Genomic DNA, 24,222 nt, shown 5'->3' on the forward strand with positions numbered 1-24,222 from the left:
AATAAAATTTTTGTTATTTGAGTAAACAAAAGATAAATCTTTAAAATAAAAGTGATAAATCTCTTATTTCTCCAACTTCTCTCGTTGTTTTGACTTCTATTAAAAAATCTGTTAGGAAATCTAGAGTTCAGCATCTTCATTTCAAAACCGAGGAACAAGTAGTTTGGATGATTTCTTCTTGAATTTTATTTGTTACGTAAGAATTTCCAAAATTCCTCCTTCGCATTACACTCGACTTTGTTTTAATCAACTCTTTTTTGAAAATTTCTAGAGTAGTCCGTAAAATTGAGTGAATGTTCAGTTTGTGTTTGTACAGCAGACACATTCACATCAAAATCGGCGAACTGTTCTTTAAGGGTAAATTTTAACGTAAAAAGATTTTGATGGGGAAAAACTCTAAATTATTTATGTTGAGTGGAAAAGTTGTGTAAAAAGGGTTAAAAGTTAGGTGTGCTCAATACTGGAATGGATAGATCCAATTGACACGAGATCCCAAAATAAAAAATAAAAAGAAAGAAACTTTCTATACCAAAAACTCGGCCCAACGGAAAGTAAATAACCTTTTTACCTGGTTCATTAAAAAAATGCCTCAACTTCAAATCAATCCGTACAATTTTCACCATCATCACCGCAAATCATCGAAATCAATCGCTTTATTAATTCTAATTATTTCTGGTATTTATACACACGCAATTAATTTCATTTCTGTGTATCTTTTGAAATGCCCACTCAATTTCGCTGAAGAAATTATTTTGCAATCACCCGAAAAAAAGTAATCCCCTCCATCCACTTGACTTCAATCGGTAATTATTATTCATTAAAAACGAACATAAACATAAATTATGGAAATTTTCGAAACGAAATAAATTCAATTAACCAAAACAAAACTTCCCCTTTTTTCGAATCATCTGGTGTTTATAATCGCTAACTGGATGAATGAGATGGTATAATGCACCGACAAAAATCCGAGGTTCAATTTTTCTTTTATTTACAAAGTAAAAAATTACTTTCGTTTTAATTTGAGCGAAGCGCAAGTTCATTTCTTTGTAGCACTTACGATTTCAATAAATTTTGAAATACCACTCCAACATTCATGCCCTGCACTTAAATTAACCCGAAATTTAGCTTAAGTATTTTCTGTGATCCGCTGAAGATTTGCATTACCTTCAGGTATCACATACTTTGATCTGATCTCCAAGTTTCACAAATCGATCGGTAACATGAAGTTTAAATCTCATTCTTGAACATCCATTTCTGGAGGCTAATAGCTTAAAGGGATCTTTTCCATATAATACTTTTAGTACACGAAACGTTCTCGATGAGAACGAAGGACCTAAAACCTCAAAGACCACAACGTCTACTCTACCACTCCTCTGACAACATTATCTATTTTACTTTAGTGCCATTGACGTGTAATTTTACAAACGGCTGATCCTATGTTATTGTAAACGATGATTGATGACCTGTATCCTTTCGTACATGTAGCATATAGTTACTATATACGTTAAAATTAAAGAAGTGTAAGATTTGGAATCAGCCATTTGGTATCAGCCATTTGGTATCAGCCATTTGGTATCAGCCATTACGCGATACACTTAAAAAAAACGGAGTAGGGAAAACACGTCAGTTACGAACATTCTTTGTTTTATTTACGATCCCCCAGTTCTCTCTTTCAAGGGCTTATTATTCAGAATATTTATTCTTAAATGCTTTAAAAATTCTTGAAAATTCTGAAAAACTCCTAAAATTCTTAAATTATTAAATTTACTGTCAGTGAACTAGTTACTCATCTGTTTACCCTAACTAAAATAAATTCTCAGCTAAACTAAGACTTTACCGCCAAATTTTCCTCTGTATACCTACAGCATACAGCACACAATTTTCCACTCTGAATCGACTGCCAAAGACGTGTGTATATACCGCACATTTATACATTGGTTGCTGTTTGGTTTGAAAACAACGAAAGCTCAATTTTGTGGAGTTGCTCAAAAGCTTGCTGATATTGTCATTTGAATCGCTAATCGTTGCACATGCGTTAGCTAAAGCATTTCATTTTATTTTGGCGGCAGTTAGTCTTGGGATAGGGTTGCGATAACACGTGTCTAACCCCCAATGGGTCTATGTGTTTAATTCATAATAAATATAGAAATTTCATATGTAAATTGAGTATACAACCATTGCATTTGAAAACAATTTTTCATTAAAGAAAGAAACAAGAAAAAAAAATTTTTGAACAAAAAATTGAAAATTTTATTTTAATAAAATATGTGTAATATATGGTAGAAGAGACATGTCATTCAATTAACATTACCAACAAACAAATTTAAATTTTCATTCATAAATTACGGAAAGTCTGTTACGGTTAATTGTTGGAACATTTGAAATATTTTTGGAAAAAAATGAACTAAAAAAAAGGATTTTTACAATTAATCAGTCGGGCCCAATACAATAAAATATTATTGAAAACAATATCCGAATTAATGATGTGGGGGTGTTTGTGAATTATCATCAACCAACCATCCTGTACATTAATATTTGATTCTGATGGATATTCGATGTTGATATTTGTATGAAACAGAAAAAAGCGACTATTGCGGAAAGGGTAGGTTAATTGTTTTTTATGTTTTATTTATATGGATTTAATATTATGGAAAAATTATTGTGATTTAAACCAAAAATTTGTGGATAATTTAATGATGGAGAAAATGAAAGCCTTTCATTGAAAGGGGATACATAAAAACGGACAAGAAAGAACAATTAATTATCAAAATTTATTTCTACTCTTTTTTTGCTGTGATTTATTTATTTACGATGATGGAAACAATGATGGAAATAAAGTAGTTAGAACAATGGCTTTTGTATGGTCATGGTACAGACAGATATACCTATATTCGAAGCACAAAGCTACTGTAATAGTGTTCATTTGGCATATTTTATGGCAATTTACTGTCTTCTCTTAAAAACAATTCTTTAAGAGTTCGTTAAGGGTACGGTAAAATCTTAGGAAAATTTCAAAGTTTCAGCAATTTTACCAGTTCATTTTCTAAACCGTTTGGCCACTATTTCCGTTATCACATCCTACGATTAATTTAAGAAATCGATTTCTTAAAAACTTTTCAAAATTCATTAAATATTCTCAGAAATTTTGCCAATTCCCTGAAAGATCACTCAAATTTCACAAAAATAGTCCCCGTGTCTTATCTATAACGATTTCAGCAAGAACTCTGACATGGTCTGGTTAATTTGAACCGAAAAACACGTATACAAGCGAAATGATGTAAAAGATTTGTAACCAGCCTCTTAAAAATACTTAGACCGAATCTATTACTTCAGATTCGACAGTAAAATTGTTGATATGCTTGCCGTCTGTGAAACTTTACCAATTTATTGGGTATGTGAATTTGGTCAGTGATGTGATGAACTGTAGTTTCTTTTCTGGTTTAACCACCTATGACTATGACAATAGAAATTTCCTGTTCGTTACTTCTTTAAATCTTTGGTAAATTCACTCGAATTTTGTTGCTTTGTGATGTTTTAGTATTCATTTTATGCGATCTGGTTCCAATGGGTTCATCGCTTTAAGGTTAAAAGATCTGGTCTGCACAATCCCAAGGAAGCAGCCTAAGTCGGAAAGCATTATTTCAACTTTAGAGTAAAATTATTTTTTGAAACATAATGTCTTGGCCTGAAAATTCGTTTATTTGTTTATAAAACTTGATTATGATATGGATCTTGTCGGTTCCAACAGTAAATTCGAGAATTGATAATGCTAACTGGAACCTTTGGATGACCTGTTCGAATAAAAAGTTTATTTTCTTCATAGCAAGGATGCGATTGTGAAACATAAGTTTCTTTGACTTAGAATCCATCAAGTTTTTTTTTTCAGTTTGTAAATTGATCGATTGAATTTGATTTCAGTGCTAAACAACCCATGTCTACTACAGAACCATCAGTATCCTTACAGAAACAGTAAATTCTGAACTTTAAACTGTCTAATGCATAAAGGTGATATGTGTTTCAGTGTTTTCGTTTTAACTTAAAACAATTTCCGCATGAAATTAAACCGAAACCAAACTAATAAACCACTAAACGTAAAGTTAAACAAAATTTGCTGGCTGCCACATAGACCGTTTTAGTTCCAACCAATTTTGTTGGTAAATCCAAATTAATTTTTTTGGACAAATTTAGTGGTTTTATAATTAGAAATTTTGGGTTTCATAAATGAAACTTCGATAAAATGCTTTTCACAAAACCAGAATTGTTTTAATCAGCGCTAAAATTAGCGAAAATTAGTTCCATGAATGAATATGGTTTTACTCTATTTGTGTTGCAAATTTAAATGAAATCCCAAATTATGTAGGTAGGAAGTCGTTACACCCTTAGTACAGTTATCGAACAGACTTGAATATATTTCGTAAATTACGTAACTTTTCAGTTTCATAAAAATTAAATCTTAACTTTCCGAAAAAATCGAGAAAGTTCCGAAAAATTTCTAATAGAATCAGTTCGGAAATTTTTCGGAACTTTTTCGTAACTTTGCGGAATTTTCAGATTTCTTCAGAATTAAAATTCTTAAAAGTAGGTCCTGGTAGAACATTGTTTTAACTTATTATAGCGCGTATTTCTCGATTAATTTTCAAGACAGTAACGTAACGTTACGAATGATCCCAAAAATCAAAAAAACTACGAAATGTGTTAGTATACAAGATTCTTGCTATTATAGCCAGAACCACTTTTAAAAGGGAATAGACTGGTTCCAGAATCCGTACACCACTTTTCTTTCAATTAAATTTTTAATCGATTTCCTCAACTAGATTCAAATGTAGAGTAGAATTTTAGTGAGATTTTAACTTGACCGGGCGTATAATTAAATAAATTATTCGGGTTCATATAGGTCAAAATGGCATTATTTTTGGTTTTGTTTAATTCATCGGAAATACACATCAACCTTTTTTTCCGGCAGATATTCAGTGTGTACAGATATATATTTATACATATTAGAACATTTACCCATAATTATGTCGGTTGAAAGGCCTTTAGTATATACGTACCCGTAGAGAATATAATTTCTGGTTTTTTAGTTTCAGAGTTTGGAAAACTCTCCTCAATAGTAACGGAAAATCATAGGAGTTTTTTTCCATTCCATCGACTCGAAATTAACTATATAAAAATGTAACGGGCAAACGGGCTTTGGTATAATTTTTTTGTTTTCCTGCTCCAAAAAAGTCGAAAACTTAAGGAAATTCATATAATTTTCCAAAGATTTTTCGAGTGATGCTCATGACCTCTTTCGAATGTTCAATAGTTTTTCTAAGACGATCTCGTCAAGTCGATAGAAACATTCCCCCATTCCTATCTTCAAACAAGCCCACCCAGTCCGATCCTATCTTCAGCAAGCACCCACCCCATCTTCGTACGTTCTGCCTTGTTTCTCTTTGTCAATTCTTTTTATTTCAATTTCAAAAAATGAAATTGTTCTCCTTGTTCCGTATATAATTGAACCGAATAAAATCTCTCGTTCACTGGATTGTAAAGGCCAGCATAAAAATGATTTATTTTCAATGTTAACATAGGGATTTCATTTTTTCCATTTTACAAAATGTGTTTTTGGTACGACTGAGATATCCATCACATACATGCTTGAGTGTCAGGGAAAAAGAAATAATGTTAAAATCGCTGAATCGCGATTTGGTCTTTTAACTTCATCGTCTTCATCTTCTTCTTATTCGCCTTGTCTTGGCTAAAATTTATCGTCCCATTTCAACTTGTTTAACTCATTGTCATCATCGTTTATCACTTTCTCGGTATAAAGTTATCATAAAGTTATTAGAAAACTTTTGTTTTAATGATGTTAACGGTCAAGGACATGGAAAATTGTTAATTGAAGATGTCGGAGAACTTACAGGTGTGGAAAATTAAATTATTCTTTCACCGTTGCTTTTTTCGAAATTGGATTTTTCTTTCGCTTTCTGATGAAACAAATCGCCTTAGTCAGAAAACTATTGGATTTTATTTGGAAAATGTAATTTGAACGAGAGCAAGGTAAAACTATCTGGAACTGTACCTTGTGCTTGTGACAATTAGATATGACCAGTTCAACCATTTCGTTATTCTAATCAAAACGTTGTTTTATGGTATGTCTCTTAAATGACATAGATTTTTTTCTATGATTTTTCTTTTTGTCCGCTGCCATAGGGTTTAAGCATGTACAAGAGAATTCTTCAATTAAAATAATTGACGGCGTGGTTCATCCACTTAAGCTGACCGTTACTACTCATAAAACAGGGTCAGTCGAACCACAGTCATTTTACAATGTGAGATCTGCATGTACTTCAGAGTTTCCGAAAAGGAAGAGAAATAACTAGGACATCGAACTTTCCGCAAAAGCAACGAACAGCCAGCTTTAAAATTTGTTTCATTTTCATTATAATATATTTCCTTCCATGACTTTGCTGGCGTAATTCTTCTGTTCGAAACGAAAAGTTTTATATATTGAGGAAGCTCTAAATAGTTGAATTTTAATGAAAATTTTGCACAAAATTCAAATGCATCTCAGTTAGCAGAAAGAATTTTTTTATTGTGATCACCCACCACTACATACCATGCGTCTCATATCTACATACTTTTGATTCATCTAATTTACACTGGAATTTATATTTCTTAACTGAAAATGATTTTTTTGTTGCTAAACAAAAATATGAAAAATAAAAGTTTCATATTTAACAACCACCTTGACCGCAAAAAAATTAATTAAAGCAATTTTGAAAAAAAAACAGGAAATTCAACATTTGTAGCCAGTTGAGAACCATTCAAACATTTGCAATTTATATCCGATATGCCGATTCGTATAATAAATGATCGTGTTGAAAAGGCGGAAAACGAACAAAAGATTGTGAGCTGTGCTTATAGTTCAATAAGTTCTTTATATTTGACAGTTGACGATTCGCGACATAAAATTACAATTTTTCTTGTGACGAAAAATGAGAAGTCACAACACTTAACAGTTTACCTAAGAAATGAAAGTTATACATTTTAATTCGATAGTTTTTCCTACTTTTCCCCGAGGTAAATACAAAAGTTTTCACAGCAATGTCATCCGTAGTTTCAGCTGAGGTGATTTTTTTTATACATAAAAACGTCACATTCAAACGATAGAGAGACAAAACGACACAAATTTCACTTTTTTGTCTCAGTTGTGTCAACTTTGTTCGGAATGTAACTTCTTTGTCAGCCTGATTATCAAATGGTATATGTGGACCAAAAAGTTGTAACTTTTGATCATCTGAGTCAAAACCGCACCTTTTTGGTCCTAGTGACATAATAAACTATTTAAGCCATTTTCTTATGTTTATTAATAATTACCGTGGATATCGCATATGCAATTAACATCAATATTCAACATGTTAAAAACGGGACTTCTTTATTTTCTCCCACTGCATAGTCATATTCGGTGATTCAAAAATTGTACAAATTTAATGTGAATATTGTTTTGTCAATATCAATAAATTAATTTCTTGCTTGCTATAAAAGTGTTAAGAAATAGTGGAGGTGGTGGTGTATATGTTTGCCTTAGTCCTTGCGAGCTTTTGTTACGTCTATATAATCTATATTCTCATTGATTAATAAAGTTCCTAAATTAATATGGTTCGATGAGAACGTGATGCTAATAGAAGTGCATGTGTGCACAAATGGTTATGTGTTAATGTAGCTCTATTACGATATTTTTCCAAAATTCTATTCACTACATGAGCTCTGATTTGCGTGTTGCAACTGGTCTGTTCCAATAAATAATTGATGTTCGAGTCCCTGTTTCGAAATATCCATCACATTCCGTTCTGCGGTCCATTTAACATATATGGGTAATGCTATCTGAAATCTAGTGCTCAAAACGACACTCTTTTGAGACAGAAATTAAAATTCCTATCAAAATTAGTGTAATTGAAAAGCCAGACTTGGCTCACCAATTAGCAAAGCCATACCCTGATATACTACGGGTTACTCAAACTTTGAAAGAAAAGAAATCAATAGATAATATGCGTGGGTATGACTTGTTCTTACAACCCAAAATGAAATGGAAGTTAGTACAGGCTAAAATTGAGCATGAACCCTGTAAATTTATATAGATATGCATCTCATACCCACCCATATCATCCTATTTGACTGGTTGACGATATAGGAAACAAGGGAACATACATACCCAATTAATGTCACCATCATTGTGGCTTAAATACCCATTCAATCAATTCACTGATTGTTTGAGTGTAATTGTCGAATTGTTTTTCTCGATGGTAAAAGTGCAACAAAAATGAAGCCGGTAATGATCAGCTTAATACGACCGATTCGTAATCACTTTTCAATTTTAAAATTTCGGTTCTATTTCAGTGCTGTTTTGGTTGATATGTACTCTTCTTTATGTTCCTAAATGCATGTATCGTTGTTATTGACATTTATTGTTTTTTGTTTTATTATTCTGTACACGGCAGGGTGCGAATACTATCGCTGCACACAACGGTTTAATTCATCTATAAATTAACAGTAAAAATTTTATAGAGATAATTCTGGCAGACAATTTTGTTTGAAAATCCAATCGTTATTATGTTGGATTTTCGAACAAAAATGCCTGATAGAATTCATTAATAGAATAGGTCGTCCGAGGTTAGGCCGTGGTTAAAAAGCAGTATTACCTGAAAAATTATGAAGAAAAGAGAAAAAACTGGGTTTACTTTGGAACAGAAAGGACAAACGCGCGAGATATTTTTATTTTTGTGCGTTATTTGACGCGTGAATTTTCTTTCGTCTGCAAAACTCACACTTGCCAAAACCAACATTTAGCATACTATTACCATTCAAGTGATCCAGAGCAACTCTCGGCTTTACTCCACTAGTTTTATTATAAATTCTTTGTACAACCCGTTCGCCTTGTAATTAATTTTCTTAATGAAGAATCTAATATTTCTTTGGAGCAAAAAGTAGTGCAACACTCACTTCGTTTAGGCCAAAATCCGAAAAATTGTCGGCCAACACAGATACGCACATTAACTATTATTTGTCCGTTTTTGTATCTAAGTGCTTCTCATACTGAATTTTTGAGTTTTATTTCGTCAGCATTTTCAAACTGTTTAATGATTGGGATTGAAATTTCCCACCACCTCATTAACAAAATTTCCAAAATGATAATTCAGTTAAAATGACTGAAACGAAAAGTTTCAACTCGTTAATATAATCGACTGAAGAGCCACTTAATTTACGCCCAAAATTGCCATATAACATCGGATAAATAATGTAAAATGGTATTTTCATTAAATTGTAACACTTTTAGCAGATTTTACCGACGAAAGTTGTTATCGACGAGACCCCCGCATATAACGTGCATACTGATTTAATGATTGTGTGCAGAGGACACTATTTATGGGAAATTAATACGACTTATCGATATTGTTTTACTCCAAACGTCACCATAATGTTGGACGACTCCAAACGAAACAAACAAAACATTAAATTTATATTGAAATTTCCAAATTATTATCACACACATATGAGTGGATGGTAGACAGTTAGGCATAGTGAAAATCCAACCCTTAGTGGACTATGTACAAAAAAGATATCGTTCGTAGAACTGTGGCGGAAATGTGAACAGTGTTTTTATATTACACACAGTCTGGTACATTTACCCTACGTACCTACGTGCAACATTGTTTTGTTAAATTAAAACGGATAAATTCTATGACGATGACAAAAAGCGACACAAAAAGGCGTTATCGTACCTGCCAGACTTTTTATTGTGACCAGATGTACGAATGGAAAAAACTCAAAATTCCACTTCCTATACTTATTAGCGCTCTGCATTGCAGAGTGTACGTTTTGTGTTTTTCTAGCAGACCCTCTGTGTGTGTAGTGTTTCGCAACACACACCTGTTCCACGTATCCGAGTACGGAGCATCATCGTAATATATATACATTCCATAAGGTCTTTCGGTGCTTTTTTTTCTTCCTCGTACAATCAAAGTTTTGCCCGGAGAATACAAATTTTTCTGTTGCATGAGTATTTAGCACGGCAGAGAAACTTTACGCTGCCGTGGTTTTTAGTAAATTCATTGCCTTAAAACGAATATCGAGCTAACGTTTCATGAAATGGAATTGCAATCATCAAAAATGTAGTCTTAACGGTTAAGCCAAGTTGTGTAAGTTTTTCCAGTTTGTATTGCAAATACGAAAGTTTCATTTCTCTCGCTTGAATTCTTAAATTCGCACAACAACAGACAAACGAAATTTCTTCAAAGAAACTGTTATTACCCAAAAAAAATCCGACCATTCTCATTGCCGTAATTTTCAAAAAAGAAAAGAAAATCAAACAATTTTTTCCACTCGATTTTCATAATTTTTTTCTAGTTTGTTAGCCTTAACTTGTGAACAGCACAGTAAAAAAAAATGCAAGAACCCGAAAGCACAACAAAAGGATTTATACGTACAAAGATGGCTGGCAAAAAAAACAATTTAGCATAAAAACTTTGGTAAAAGAGCTTAATGTTTGCAGAAAGGAACTGAGTGATGTTTTCGAACGGAAACAAACTGCATCTGCTTTAAAGTGATAAGTAAAGAATGTAACCGAAATTGGTTCTAAAGATTTGTTTTCAGATATTTAAAAGATACAGTTGCTTGCTGGCTTGTACGTAGTGGGTAGCACCTATGTTTGGTGATTAAAATTTCAACCAATTCTCTAAACGAAATTTTAAAATTTTAAAAGAATTTCGATAATTTTCAGTAATTTCAATTATCGAAAATACAACTAATGTCGATCGTTGGACTCACACGTCAGTAATGCCCGGTGAGAACAATAAGTCTGTTCACAGCACCGTACAGTTAACCAGACAAAAAAAGAATATAACCAGACAGAACCAGTCGATATGACGAGATATGTACATTCATAAGTATTTGCCCGGGGCGATTTTGAACCTTATAACCTTAACGCTTTTGTAAATATTTTGTCAAAAATATTTTTTAGTTATGTCGTCTTCGAATGGTGTTTTGGCATTTCAAATAGCCTTGGAACAAACTTATTCTACCTGCTGTTTTCTACACATGAACGCATGACGTTATTAGCTATTAGACATTTAATAGTTAACACATTAACATAAGGTCAAAATACTCTGCTATTAGTTAATACTAAATAAGGTACATAGACAACGCATGACTAGCAGCTACATCAATGAAAGTACTTAGATACTAGATTTCTAGGCGAAAATGATTTGTCTCGTTACATCAGAATTAATACCCTTTTCAGTGCGCCCATTGGAGGAGAAGTCGCAGAGTCCGTCTGGCTCAGATTATCATAGTACTAATAGGGCAGATCACTCTTAAAATTTAACAATCTGAAAACACAAACGGCATCATGTTAATGAAAATCTGCTCCTTTTCTTTTTTTCAGTGATCAGGCGAAAGTGCCATACAACCAGCTCAGAATAGTTAGAAATATTCATGCGACTTTCTGCTTTTCTTAGTTCCACACGTTCCTTACATTTCATATGTTAGTATTATTCGGTATATACTCGGATTTGCCGCTTAAACGCACACGTAGAGTGAGACAACTAGCGTAATGTGCACAGAGTGTGTGTGTGCAATATATTGATAGAAGTGTGGAACTGTTGGAACTTAAAAAACAACCAAACACATGAATTTCTTGCTATCTATTCTGCGATTTCTGTACATCTATTCCGTGCAAAACCGCGTGCAGAGGGGGAGGAGCTTTTTTAAACTTTGGGCGCTATTCACGCCGTAAGTGTGCCTAAAATTTGAATTTCAAGTCACGATTCGACGAAAAAGTGAACCAAGAAGAAAATTTCAACGCTTCCTTGTATGAAAATGACGCTGCGTTAGAAAGTATTACGCACTTTCCATTTTGAATTTCGACCGCACTTACGACGTCAATTTCAATTTCCCCTAAAGTGTTTTGTAATGTTTGATACAAATATTTTACCTATAAGGCCGGTTTGATGAATCTAGTCTCACACTGTGGACATCATTATGGAACGATCCCTTTCAAAGGGAGCCTTTATGACAATGTTTGTGCGGCGTTCTCTTGATGCTGTCTCTTCATGAAGAAATGTCGTTATGTCGGATATTCTTATGAAGGGAAAAAGGAGTTTTTGCAGTACCTCACACCGGAAAAATGTTGATATCTATGATATTTTGCATCGACCGTCTAGTCTATGTCCACAAACATCAATGTTTCATTTTTCATTTTTCAACCGCAATCACTCAAAAAGAACAAATTCTTTTGGGATACTAAAAAAACCAGACCTGATCTGCAAGCCGTTAATTATGGTGGCGCAGAAAGAAATTATAAAATGCCCTAAGTTACGCGTCGGTGATAATTTTTCATAATCTTTACAATTGGGTTCATGTTAGAACACCATGTCTTACATTAAAGACTTACCAAGAAGAAAAAAATAATTTTTCCATTGCAGATGAAACGTTTAACTTTAAAAACTTTTACTTGTTTCGGAAAAACTTTGAACTCTACACTTGAAAGTTCTGACGTAAATTAACTTCGGAGAATGCTGCTTGATTCATACAAAAAAAAGTATTACTCACTTAATGAAATGCCCTGCATAGCAGACGCACACTTACGATACGAAACTGTTGGTAGACGCCAACAAAAACTTTTTGTTTTGTTTTTACGCGACATTGAATATCTTGAAGTGAATACGTTCCCACAAAGGAAAACTAACACAACGTTCATCAAAATAAACGGAAAACTTAGCGTATAATCGTATTAAATGGAGCAGTATTGCCCGGGCACTGGTCATGAATTTTTCTCTCTGTTCAACTTTATCATTTCGTTTTCACCAAAAACAAAAAAAATCCAAATTGGTATCCAAAAAAATGGATAAAGCAGGAAGCCAGTTTACCGTTGAAAAAAAAGGAAAATACGATTCAATTACATTGACTTTTTCCCCATTGTTCGCTCCCAAAGCCAAATACTGTTTTAACGTGGCTGAGCCATTGTTCTACATTTATCAACACACCAAACCTTTGACTTTAGGAAGTTGTATTTACTAGTCAGATGCACATACAACAAGCGAAATGAGTTCAACTTTCAAATTATTTTATGCAAAATTTTGACGCTATACAATGGGTTTTTGTTATAAGTTTTTCAACAAATCTTATCGTATTACGTAGTTCTGAAGTCCCATTTTCAAAATTGTCGTCGTTCACTCAGTGGTTGGTTGTTTTTCATATTTTTTTCTTGCTTTTCCTTCGTCTTGTTCGTCTTCTTCGTACAGAACACTACTATTCAAGAAGTCTTTTTTTTCGTCTTCTTCATTTTTTTTTCCTTCCTCTTGAACAAGTTATGATGGAGATAATTTTTGTTATAATATCTTAACAAAATGAAGATTGAATATAGCAAAAATGTTGACAAATAAGTAGACTAGACACGAGTCGAAGAAAATAATATATTTTGCAGGGAATTATTGTGTTGTCATTACTTTGTTCGTCTCTGTTTTCTGGGTGGTGCCATTCACGAACGAGATCAGTCGGCTTTTGAAAAGTCATTTAATTCACAACGAAAGAGCTGCTTTAAGAACTTTTAATGTTCATTCATTGAACCGGGTATATTCTTCTCAATGCTCCCAGTCGATATAAATATTTGAAGTTTTGGTCTCCACATTACGGATTAAGATTAAGATTTAGCACAGGTTTTGTGTTTCGACAAAAATTTGGGATTAAAATTTTAGGTCCGTAAGTAATACGATTTGTTAAGCATGGTTTATACATCGAGCCAAAATAAAAATATGACAGAAATTGTATGGACGGGGTGTCATTGTTTTCGTGTGAAAGGAAAAATTGGCACTACGTGTTGATACATTAAATTTTTATCACTCGATGTAACAACCGGGCTTTAGGTGCGGTTAAGGACATATTTTTTTGAATTGGAACTTTAGAGCCTCGGCAATTCAAGAATGTATTTTAATCCCACTGGGATTTTCAACTTAGTAATAACAGTTGAAAATAAACTCCGACTCTCTCATTTCAGATAAATAAAACAAAATGTCGCCCTATACACGTAGTGATGATGTCGACCATGTCGACAACCAGGACTAGAACATTATTTTAGACAAACTAAATCTCTCTAATTTCGCTAATTTGTCATTTTATCAATATTAGGTCTGCGACGCATCGTAAAATATTTAATTTTACCAGTTAGAAATGTAAAGAAAGTAATGCCTCAGGGATTAAATTTTTATTCTAAATTCTAGATTCGATTCGATCTTTAAAATATTCAAATCTAGGCCCATATTTCTATCTGCGTATTTGGCAAGAATAGGATCATTTGTGTGTTAAAGGTGTCTCATTAGTTCGCAGAAGTGAAACAACTACAAATCTAATTGGACAGCAAATGACGGAAATAGTGCATCTATATGAATTGGATTAACCTTACACCTTCGGGCACTGCTTTTCGCACATTTATACATTATTTTCTCTATTATGACTGAGCAGGATGTTCTACTTTATTGTGAAACAGTTTACGTCCCAGTCCCTGTTGCGTAAGGCAGACGCCTTTGTCTAAAAAACAATTTTGAAACTTTCATGTAAAGATACCCGTTTGTAACACCTGTATCATCACCACACACATGTTCGAAAAAAAAATCAATAAACCGAGAAGATTTACATTCAACAATTTGATGTTTACATCAACACCTCATATACTACTATTCCATATCAATTGCTGACACGCTGTCAAATGTAGCATATATGTTTGATAACTCGAGTGCTGTCAACATGCTGATATGTTTTAGTATTGTGCTTTTCTTTGGGGTTGAAAAACAAAAGTTTAGCAAAATTGAATTGCACAAAGCAATGACTAAACTGTGTGAAAATAACTATTTTGTCACCTGGTATAAAAAGGTTTAATCCCGAATTCCTAAGAATTATTCAACAAAATTTACTGTCTACTTCTTACTAACAGCAATCGTATCAGATGTAGTATATCTGGTACTTCATTTGTTTAAAGTAACATATGGTTAGAGGAATTCGTCGTCTAAAAGGTCCATGAAAAAAAAAACTTTTCAGAACTGCTTCACGCCTCCTGGGAGAATAATTTTAACTGAAAACCTCCCATATACACGCGTAAGAATAACTTGAATCGAAGACATTCTGTTTCAAAAGATATCGCAATGAGACATCTGATATGAACGGGATTGTTAAACTAGATACCAAACGAATCCATTCACCAGGAATTTTTAAAGATTTCAACTTTTTTATCTTTTTTGCATTTTAAATGCAATTTATATTTTGTCTCTGGTAAGTGTCTTGTCTCTTTTTGTTGGTACAAAACAACATTCTTGCGCCGAAGTATCATAATTCGACATTTTCCTTACGGCATCTACGATTAAGAAGATCGATTTGTTTGGGACTGTCCACATTTGCGGCCGAAAATAATACTTTTCTCAACTCATTGACGCAATGTAAAACTTTCGTTGCCCTTATTGAGAAAAATATTGCATGCAACTCGGTGATTAATGCTTTTTGTAAATTGTCACACTTGACCTGTTTGTAGTTATCAAATGAGCGGAGCGAGGTAGTGGTATCAACCCAATTTCGCAACTTTTTGCATAAATAACTACTTCGTAACGTATGCTAAGAAGCAATCTTAGCGAATGAAAGGTTTCCAGCACGAGCCGGGGGCGAAAATAGGAAATATATAAATAGATAGGAACAACACCAGTGATAAACAAAGTAAATTTTACACTTTACTGCCACAGAATAAATCCGACAATGGAATGCCATGTTAGCATTTTTGCGACTTATGATCATAATTCGACATTCATCGTCAAGTCGTTCGTCTATTATTGAAAGTTCGATTTCTTAGTATTTCTGGTGGTGTTTTATGACGCAAAAAATGTCGTTTGTAACTCGTGATGAAAGCGTCGATGAACACGTCGTAAGCTTTTTCTAACAATGAGAAGACGACATTCTACATTTCATCACTTTGCACAAAATATACTATTTCCATTCCCTTCGCATCGTCGGTCGTATCTCATCTTAACCTAGGTCTGAACGTACAATTTTAAATTAGCAGTGAAAAAGAGTCTAAATAAATCTTTTATATCGAACTTTCAATCTTAAAAATTGGATGTATCCCAAAATAAAAAAAAATGAAAATTTTTCTGTTTTGTTGTTGAAAGCAAAAGAAAACTATAACAAAGCATCGTGGACATTTTCTGCTGTTCTAATAATATAAGTATATATAACGGAATGATATTGCTGTGCTTATGCTGAAAAGATATCATAATTTTTGTCTGAAAATAACTTTTCCCTTGGATTTTTTTCTTCTTCGTCGTCTTCTTCATCCATTTTTCTACCAGCAAAATTTTGTTTCATTTAAACTTCACATACAACGCTTACATGGCTTCTCTATATTAATTTTTCGTTTCCGTATACTATGAAAGTCTTGTTGCATTTTTTTTGTTTCTTAATAAAATTGCTGCAATATCAAATCCATATTCACATGGAGGAAAGCGGTTGCGTTTTGAAGGCCAATGATATTGTTATGTGGGCCAAATTCTGCATGTTCATTCAAATTTCAGATAGCGGATCCGAACAATCAATTTTACAGAGATAACCTCTCCTACTCCATTTAGTTTTCACATCAACAGTGAGTGAAGCTAGCTAACCAAACGGTTAATTGCCATTTATGATAGTGTTTCATCAACTTTAATCTTTAGTCAGGCATATACTTCTTATAGAATTTTGAATTTGTCAAAATTTTCTACTTCATTTGTTAAAATCCAGGACAACATCCCTAAAGGGCGTAACTGACATATCTCTGCTCTATGATTTTTTGAGTCACATATAAAGTCAATCTAACCAATGGCTCGCAATATATGGTAAAAAACGAAAAATTTTGGTTAATGGGGGCGTCCGTAACTTGAGTAAAACCGTACCTTCTTCTATTCCCTAATATTAGTAAATTATTATTAATCAATGAACTTTTTTTCATTAGCAATCTTGCCGAACTTGTACTACAACCGTTGTAGTAACAACTAATGGTCAAATTTCGATTACTTACTAATTTGGTTGATTCTTTGAGTCCAGCCATATTTTTTGTATAGATGTATGCGATGAGAGAGGTTCGAGATTCAAACCCAAAACATACAATCTTCAAATTTCGACAAAAGTTAATGAAGCCCTGACCGAGAAATAATGAAGTATCCTTGCTTAATTCTCCAATTCATCGAAGTACGTTAGCAAGACTTTGGTCTATATTTTCTCAGTACAGTTTTGATCTCGTAAGTCATACTGAGGATCGCAAAGGAAAAGCTGCTTCTCATATATGATGAAACAAATGTGAGCATTTAACGAAGAGACCGAATAGAGCAATCAAAAATTTTATTTTAGGATCCTTTCCATTTAAAAGAATTTAAAAAGAAATGAAGGCGCATTTCAAAGTTCGTTAACCCATCCCTCATACTATGTACACAAAAAACATTCAATTATTTATTGGAATGATTTACTTCGCCAATTGACTTAAATGTTTGTAAAAGGGCACCCTTCTAATACCATGAAGCGAACGATTTTTTTTTAAATGAAATTATGTTAAATTATTGTGTCTTAACTTTTCTATGGTTTTAATAAACAAAATTATCGATTCCATCCATTTTGAACGATGACGATAGTCAATGTGTCTCGCAATGTGTGTAATAACGTAGTGATACCCCAATAAGACCGAAGAAATTCGATGAAGAAAAGAAAATCAATTTGAAAAATGTATTAAGTCTAATTTCGATAACACAATAAAAATCATTTCAAACGTACATTTCACTCCCATACTATATAAACAACACAAACTTTTCATGGAAAAATATAAAAAAGGGAAACCTTTATTAAAAATTGTAATTCCAAGGTCAAATTGTTTGCTTTATTTTTCACTTTGCTCAGTTTTTTTCTATTTAGTTCGTCAACACGACAGAAAAAAATCCCTTTCCGATTTATTATTAATATTTATGTACACAACATGTAAATGTTATGTCCAAAAAAAACACACAAAATTTTGTAATTTGCAATAAGAAAATATCGTTAGAGCTGCCTCAGCAAAAGTATACACAGAGAAAAATTCTCGGATTATCGACGGAATAGGTATTTATGCAATAAAATGACAATTAGTAAACAATAGATACGAGGACGGGATATTTGTCATATTTTTTGACAAAGAAAAATCCTCAATGAGTTTCTGAGGATTTTCTATGGTTTTAAGAGTATTTTCGCAACCGATTTTGTTGGATTTTCCCGATTTTTTTGCGAATTTTCATTTTGACGTTCTATTATTTCCATGAATTTTTTAGCTTTCTAGGAATTTTTTTGATTTTGTGAATTTTCTGATCAAATAATTTTCAAGTTTTCACAAAACAAAGGATTTTCTAAAACGTTATTTTCGGTTGACAAACGATTTTCTACTTTCATTTCGATTAGATGTTACAGTGACCAATAAAAGCGGAAAGTAAGTTTTGCAGCTCATCCTGTGCGCAAAGCAACATCATTGAGCAATTTGATTTGCGTAAATTTTTTATGCAGTTGCAAATACAGTACGAGAAAATTAACAAATCGCATTTTCAACTAATAGAATCCAATTGAAGTTATTCAATTCAAATGCGATGCGGTACAATACGTAAATGTCGTAACATTGGTAATGCATGTGGATTGAATAAAGGATAATTGGATTGTAATTGTAATTTCTTATTTTTCCTCTACTGTATTACGAATTTTCATGACTTTTTCAAATATGTTGAGAAAATAAGGGTAGTGCGAAGTATCACTTCATTATTCGACGCTTCAGAGGCGGACTTTTTTGATCATGTAGCAAATAGCTATTTTGGTAACATGTGACTAAATGGAAATTTTGCGCAATATGTCAGAATACACAAAACTCCAGTTTGAGCATGAGCAACAAGATTTAATGTACCTGAGCAATTTTACCATTTAATTAAATAAATATCGAATTTACGCGCGTGGTTTGTGGTTGTCGTAGTATTACTTTTGAAATCACTTCGAAATAGTATATTTACTCCGGATCATTATAGTTTCGAAAATCAGATTTCGACAAGTACCTTAAAATTTTGGTACTAGAGTGGACCAGCAGGTGGTATTAACAGGATCTCTGTAATTGTAATTCAAGGAAAAACATTTCCAATAGTACTAGTAGTGACTAGTAACACAGCTCTTTCTGTTAACTGATTATCGGATCATAACAACCGCCTTTTATTTACGCCGTCAGTAAGTCGCAAATTCAACATGGAAAGTGAGAGGCGTCTGATTAACTCAGCGTTCAATCACCGCCATTCACGATATATTCGATTAAACGTTGAAATGTATTATTCGATACAATCAACGAAAAGCCGTTTCAACAACGCTCTGTAACATAGCCGTAAACGGAGAACAAATCGAAGAAGAATTTCTTAGAATTTGAAGACAAGTTCAACGAGCAAATTGTTTTCCGAATTGATTCAAGTTTTCAAATGTCCGCGTACTTGATTTCGGTTGTACTTTAATTTTCATCGGAATTTGGATTGGATTCGAATTCCTAGAAATGAAAAATAAATCTGAGAATTTTCTCTGTGCACGAAAACGAGTTTTTTTTCTCAACAAAATTAATATAATTTCTCGTCACATAATAAAACCAATTTTTACCCCCGCAATACCGAGAATATTCTTATTGATTTTTATTATGTTGTGAATTGTTATGGTGGTGTGGCTTAGCAAAAATACATGAAATATTCAAATTGTGTATATTGTAATTTTGGCGGAAGATTTATTTATCAATTCATAAGTAGATATTGAACTGAGATTAAATCAATTCAAGGATCGATATCTAAAAATAGACACCTGATGTGTGTGCGCTAACGGAAACGAAGAAAAAAAATGTTAAAGGATGGAGTGACTGATTTAAAGAAATGTTTACCGACCGTGGCTCGGTGGAAGACACACGCGAAAAAGAAGGAAAATTTAAAATTCTATGAATGAAATTCGGTTCTGCTTTAAATATTTAAATTTTTTTCCGGGCTGTTTTTTTTCTCAGTTAAAAAAAAGGAGTGAGATACGGTTTGTAATACTCAAAATCTAAAATATTTACTTAATGACGGTTTAAAGGTTCCTTTATGGGCCACATTATAATATTTTGAATGAAAAATTTACGTTTTACCTTTCCAGACACTTAAAAATTCTGGAAATTAATAAATCATGGGGTTAAGGATATCAGTTACCGCCAAGCCAACTAAATTTCGAGATTAATTTCATAAAATAATTTTCTCCGAACACTTTAGTGCGTTAATGGTCCAAAATATATTACAAATTACCATTTTTTTGTTCAGGCTCTATCTCTCTCTTCAACACACTTGCCTTCGATCTTGTTCATTACGTTCGTATAAAGGTTAATGTGAAGAAGTTAATATACCAGACAGGAAAATGGAAACGATTTACTATAATATCTCATAAGTAGAAGACGACGATAGATTGGTTTTTTCAAGCAGATGATACTATTAGCCATTACCTTATACTTGGCTGCGTAGTGGCTTTTTATATATTTATATGAACAAATTGAACCTATTATGGGACGAGCGACTCACAACCATATAATACGGAATTGTGGTTTGTCGATCAGTTTTATGTGCTGAGGAATCGAAATTAGTTTTAAGATAGAAATAATGAAAATAGAGGAAAATTAACTCCGGAATAAGGAAACCTATTGGACTTTGTGCCTAGAGTTTTTTTTGTTGTTAATTGATATATATTGCCGGAAAAAACGTCCAAGCGTCTATATGTCGCCAACACTTCTTAACAATGTCACAATTCGGTAAAGCTACATTCGAAGATAAGAAAATCGATTAAGTAGTTTATGAAGTTATCTTATATTCTCTCTGTTGACTAGATCAGTTCTAGCAGATAGATGGTTAAGGTCCTCAAACACACCGATGACCCTGAATTTTTGAAATAGAAAAAACTTACTGAGTACGATAAGAGTGTGAGGAAATGACTCAACTCGTATGAAAGTGAAATCTTTAGGAAAACAATTCGGTTGCGAGAGGTCACAGACTTCCGGGGATTATTTGGCATTATTTTGAAGTGAGTACCCCCTCGTTCTGTGGTTCCAATCCACTCTCATTAATTAACAGTTAATTGATTTTTTTGTATTCCAATGACTTATGCTATCTGGAAGACAACGAAATCTAAATTTTTGTACATTTTGAAGAACTATCTTTCCCGTATTTTCTTACATTTTCCAGTATTTTCTCAAATTTTTCAAGAAATATTTTTTGGAAAAATTTAGTATGGAAAATTCAAGAAAATATGAGAAAATGTTTTTCCGAAAATAGTCACTTAAGAAACATCGAAGCTTTCATCAATTACTTGGTTTTACAGTTAATGTCAATCGAATTCGTGGCCATGTTTGGCTCAGCTGTGTTACCAGCTGTTCGTACGCACGAACTTGATTATGGGAAAACCTAAGCAGTAATCACGCATAGGCATCGTGATTGAGTGGGTCAGCTGGTATAACAACTGAAGCAAACTTACTCACTTTGCTTGACATTAACTCTGCTGTAATTTGCATAAGAGACTTAGTGAAAATGTTAAACAAAAGAACTTTTTTTTTTCACTTGGACCCCATTTAAATTACGGCAGAACTGTAAAGAACATCAAAAATTTAATCAAGCTCAGTCGGGTATTCCTCTGTTTTAGGTCTCCGTGTTTTGATTGAATCGTAAGATAAATTTTTAGTAAAAAGACGAACTTTCATTTCTTACACATAGACCCTCTAAACCCCTATACGTAAAAGGTAAAAATGTCCATTTTGTCATTGCGATATGTATCAGAACGTAAAATAACCGAAAATTGAAGTGCGCGACATTGCTAAATCTTTTGAAAATTCAACTATTTTGTAGATTATATTCATTGCTTAGAAAGACGTCGTACGTTGATAATGCCGTCTCACGTTGAATGTTCACCTTTAAAGAGTATTCGGTTTTTTTTTTATCGAATTATCAGAACGTGATCCGGTGTTCGGTACAAAACGGAAATGCGAAAAAAATATATTCCTGACGACATGTCGCGGAATATCATTAACCATTTCATATACATTTAAAACCATTAAAACATCGAAGGAAAAAGATGTTTGTCTCATATTAACATTTATGCTCATACAGACACACACACTAAATGTTAAAATTCATGGAGACTGATCCTAATATCCGAACAAAACGCAAAAATTTATTCGTGTTGTGTATACGTATGTATTATACCGAGAAGATATCCCTTTTTCTCATCCTGCTTAAAAGTATAAATACAGCCACACATATATCCCTCATGCTTTTTTTGCTTCCCACACCATCTTCGTCAGAAGATAATTTATTTAATTGAGAAATTTTCTATTCGCCAAGATTATCATTTTAATTGCTCATAAATTTTTATTATTAAATAAGTTTTTTTTATGTCTTTTTATTGCGTTGACTTTTTTTCTTGTTCTTTGCGGCACTTCGGTCGGTGATATAATTAATACAGTCAAAGAAATTATAACATTAACTGATTCTTTTTGCTAGTTTAGAGAACTGGAGAGAGTGGCTGGTGTGTGTGTGTGTGTTCGTTTCTTTTTTTCCCATTTTTGCTCACATCCCAGACAAGTTGGAACGAAAAGCACACCGTTCGTTCTTAAAATTTATACGAGCTTGAACATTTAGATTGTGCAAGTAATATAATCAAAAGTATAATGTCTTAAAGAAAATCGTTGAAAATTGTAATAAATTTAAAAACACCTGCGGTTATAGCTAATAAAAGGAACGACTTTTTATGTTCTGTCATTTTGAATGGGTTTTATTGTTGTGGAACTTGTAGAAATAAAATTCGTTTTTAAAGACATAAGTGTTTTTATGGGGGAGTTTCCACGATTTTAAAGAGAAAAGTTTTGCGTTATTTTTTGTGTGTGTGGTATATATATGTAGAACAATAGGAGGAAAGTTTTCGGGTTAGTACTGATTTTTGATGTTCGCACATGTAACCCGTAATGTTAGAAAATGAATATATTTTGTGTTTGCTGTTTTTATTGAATTTCTTTTCTTTTTATGGGTAAAATTTCTGTCGTGTCCTTGCAGTGAACATGTATGTGCAGTTGCATAACGAAAGCCATTAATTTTCGTTTAGTAAACGTACAATTATAGAGTGGATCGCCGAGGTAATTTTCGGATTTTTTGCCGCACGATGAAACTTAGTGAATTGCGAGCTTTACAAAATAACAAAAAGAAACAGAGAATACTTTCTGTAAGTTTTACTTCATTTTGTGTAAAGTATGACCATATGGAACAGTCCAGCTAAATTGTGACATTTCAAGATATTTTCACTAAATTGTGTTTCCTGAAAGCGAGCTGTGGAACAAAATTGTAAAAAAAAAGATTAACAAACGTAGCTCGAAACAATGTAGCACATTAAACTGCAGCCCAAACGAAAGTTAGAATCCATTCCAGTAATAACAAAAATATGATTGAAATCGACCGTAATTTACTCAAGATGCGTCGAAGATTCTACGAGCGAAGTTGACTATTTTGGAATATTTATGGTCGGACGGATTGGGTGATTGAAGTTTTTATAAGGTATTTTTAATCGACGTAAAACATTATTTAAAACAAAAAATTGTTCAACGGAATGTCTCTAAAATGCACTAATCTTTTTATAAGTTCGTCTAAACTTCGAAACGTCCAGCCCCTTGTAAGAAAATTGCAAAATGGAGGCCCTATATTTTTGATTTTATACAGTTTTTAGAAATTCTTTTGATCAGAATTGTCGATACCCATTTAGTTCTTGCTGCAGAACACCTTACACATACTTATTTTCATCGAGACTGGAAACGGCCTCCGGCACTTTAAGCGGCTGACAAAAATAGGGTCGATTTAGGGTCGTACTTTGTAAACAAAATTAATTTTAGAAAAAAATCTGTGCATTTTAGGGACATACCGTAAAACAATTTTTGGCTAAGAATAACGTTCTGCGTCGAATTGGTCAAAACTTCAATCACCCATTTCGGAAAAAAATTAAAAATTTTTGCCGGAAAATTTTAATGTCAGAGTAAACCATTTTAAAAGAAATTGTCATTAGCATCGAATTAATGTGCTTGGCCGCCGCCCGTCTGAATGCCATTACCAACTATATTTACCTTGGCAAAACCTTATATAAACAATCTGC

At 33.0% G+C, this 24,222-nt stretch overlaps 1 protein-coding gene across 1 annotated transcript in view; it reads left to right on the forward strand.

Moving 5' to 3' along the window:
* Window positions 1–2,074: 2,074 nt before the first annotated feature.
* The window catches only part of LOC119068246 (dopamine receptor 2), a 92,015-nt gene continuing 69,867 nt past the window's right edge, over window positions 2,075–24,222 (forward strand). Inside the window, exon 1 of the mRNA XM_037171777.1 lies at window positions 2,075–2,602. The gene's annotated coding sequence lies outside the window, so the exon portion shown is untranslated. The remainder of the gene's footprint in view (window positions 2,603–24,222) is intronic.

This window comes from Bradysia coprophila (assembly GCF_014529535.1).
Source record: "Bradysia coprophila strain Holo2 chromosome X unlocalized genomic scaffold, BU_Bcop_v1 contig_173, whole genome shotgun sequence".
In the NCBI taxonomy this organism is placed as follows: domain Eukaryota; kingdom Metazoa; phylum Arthropoda; class Insecta; order Diptera; family Sciaridae; genus Bradysia; species Bradysia coprophila.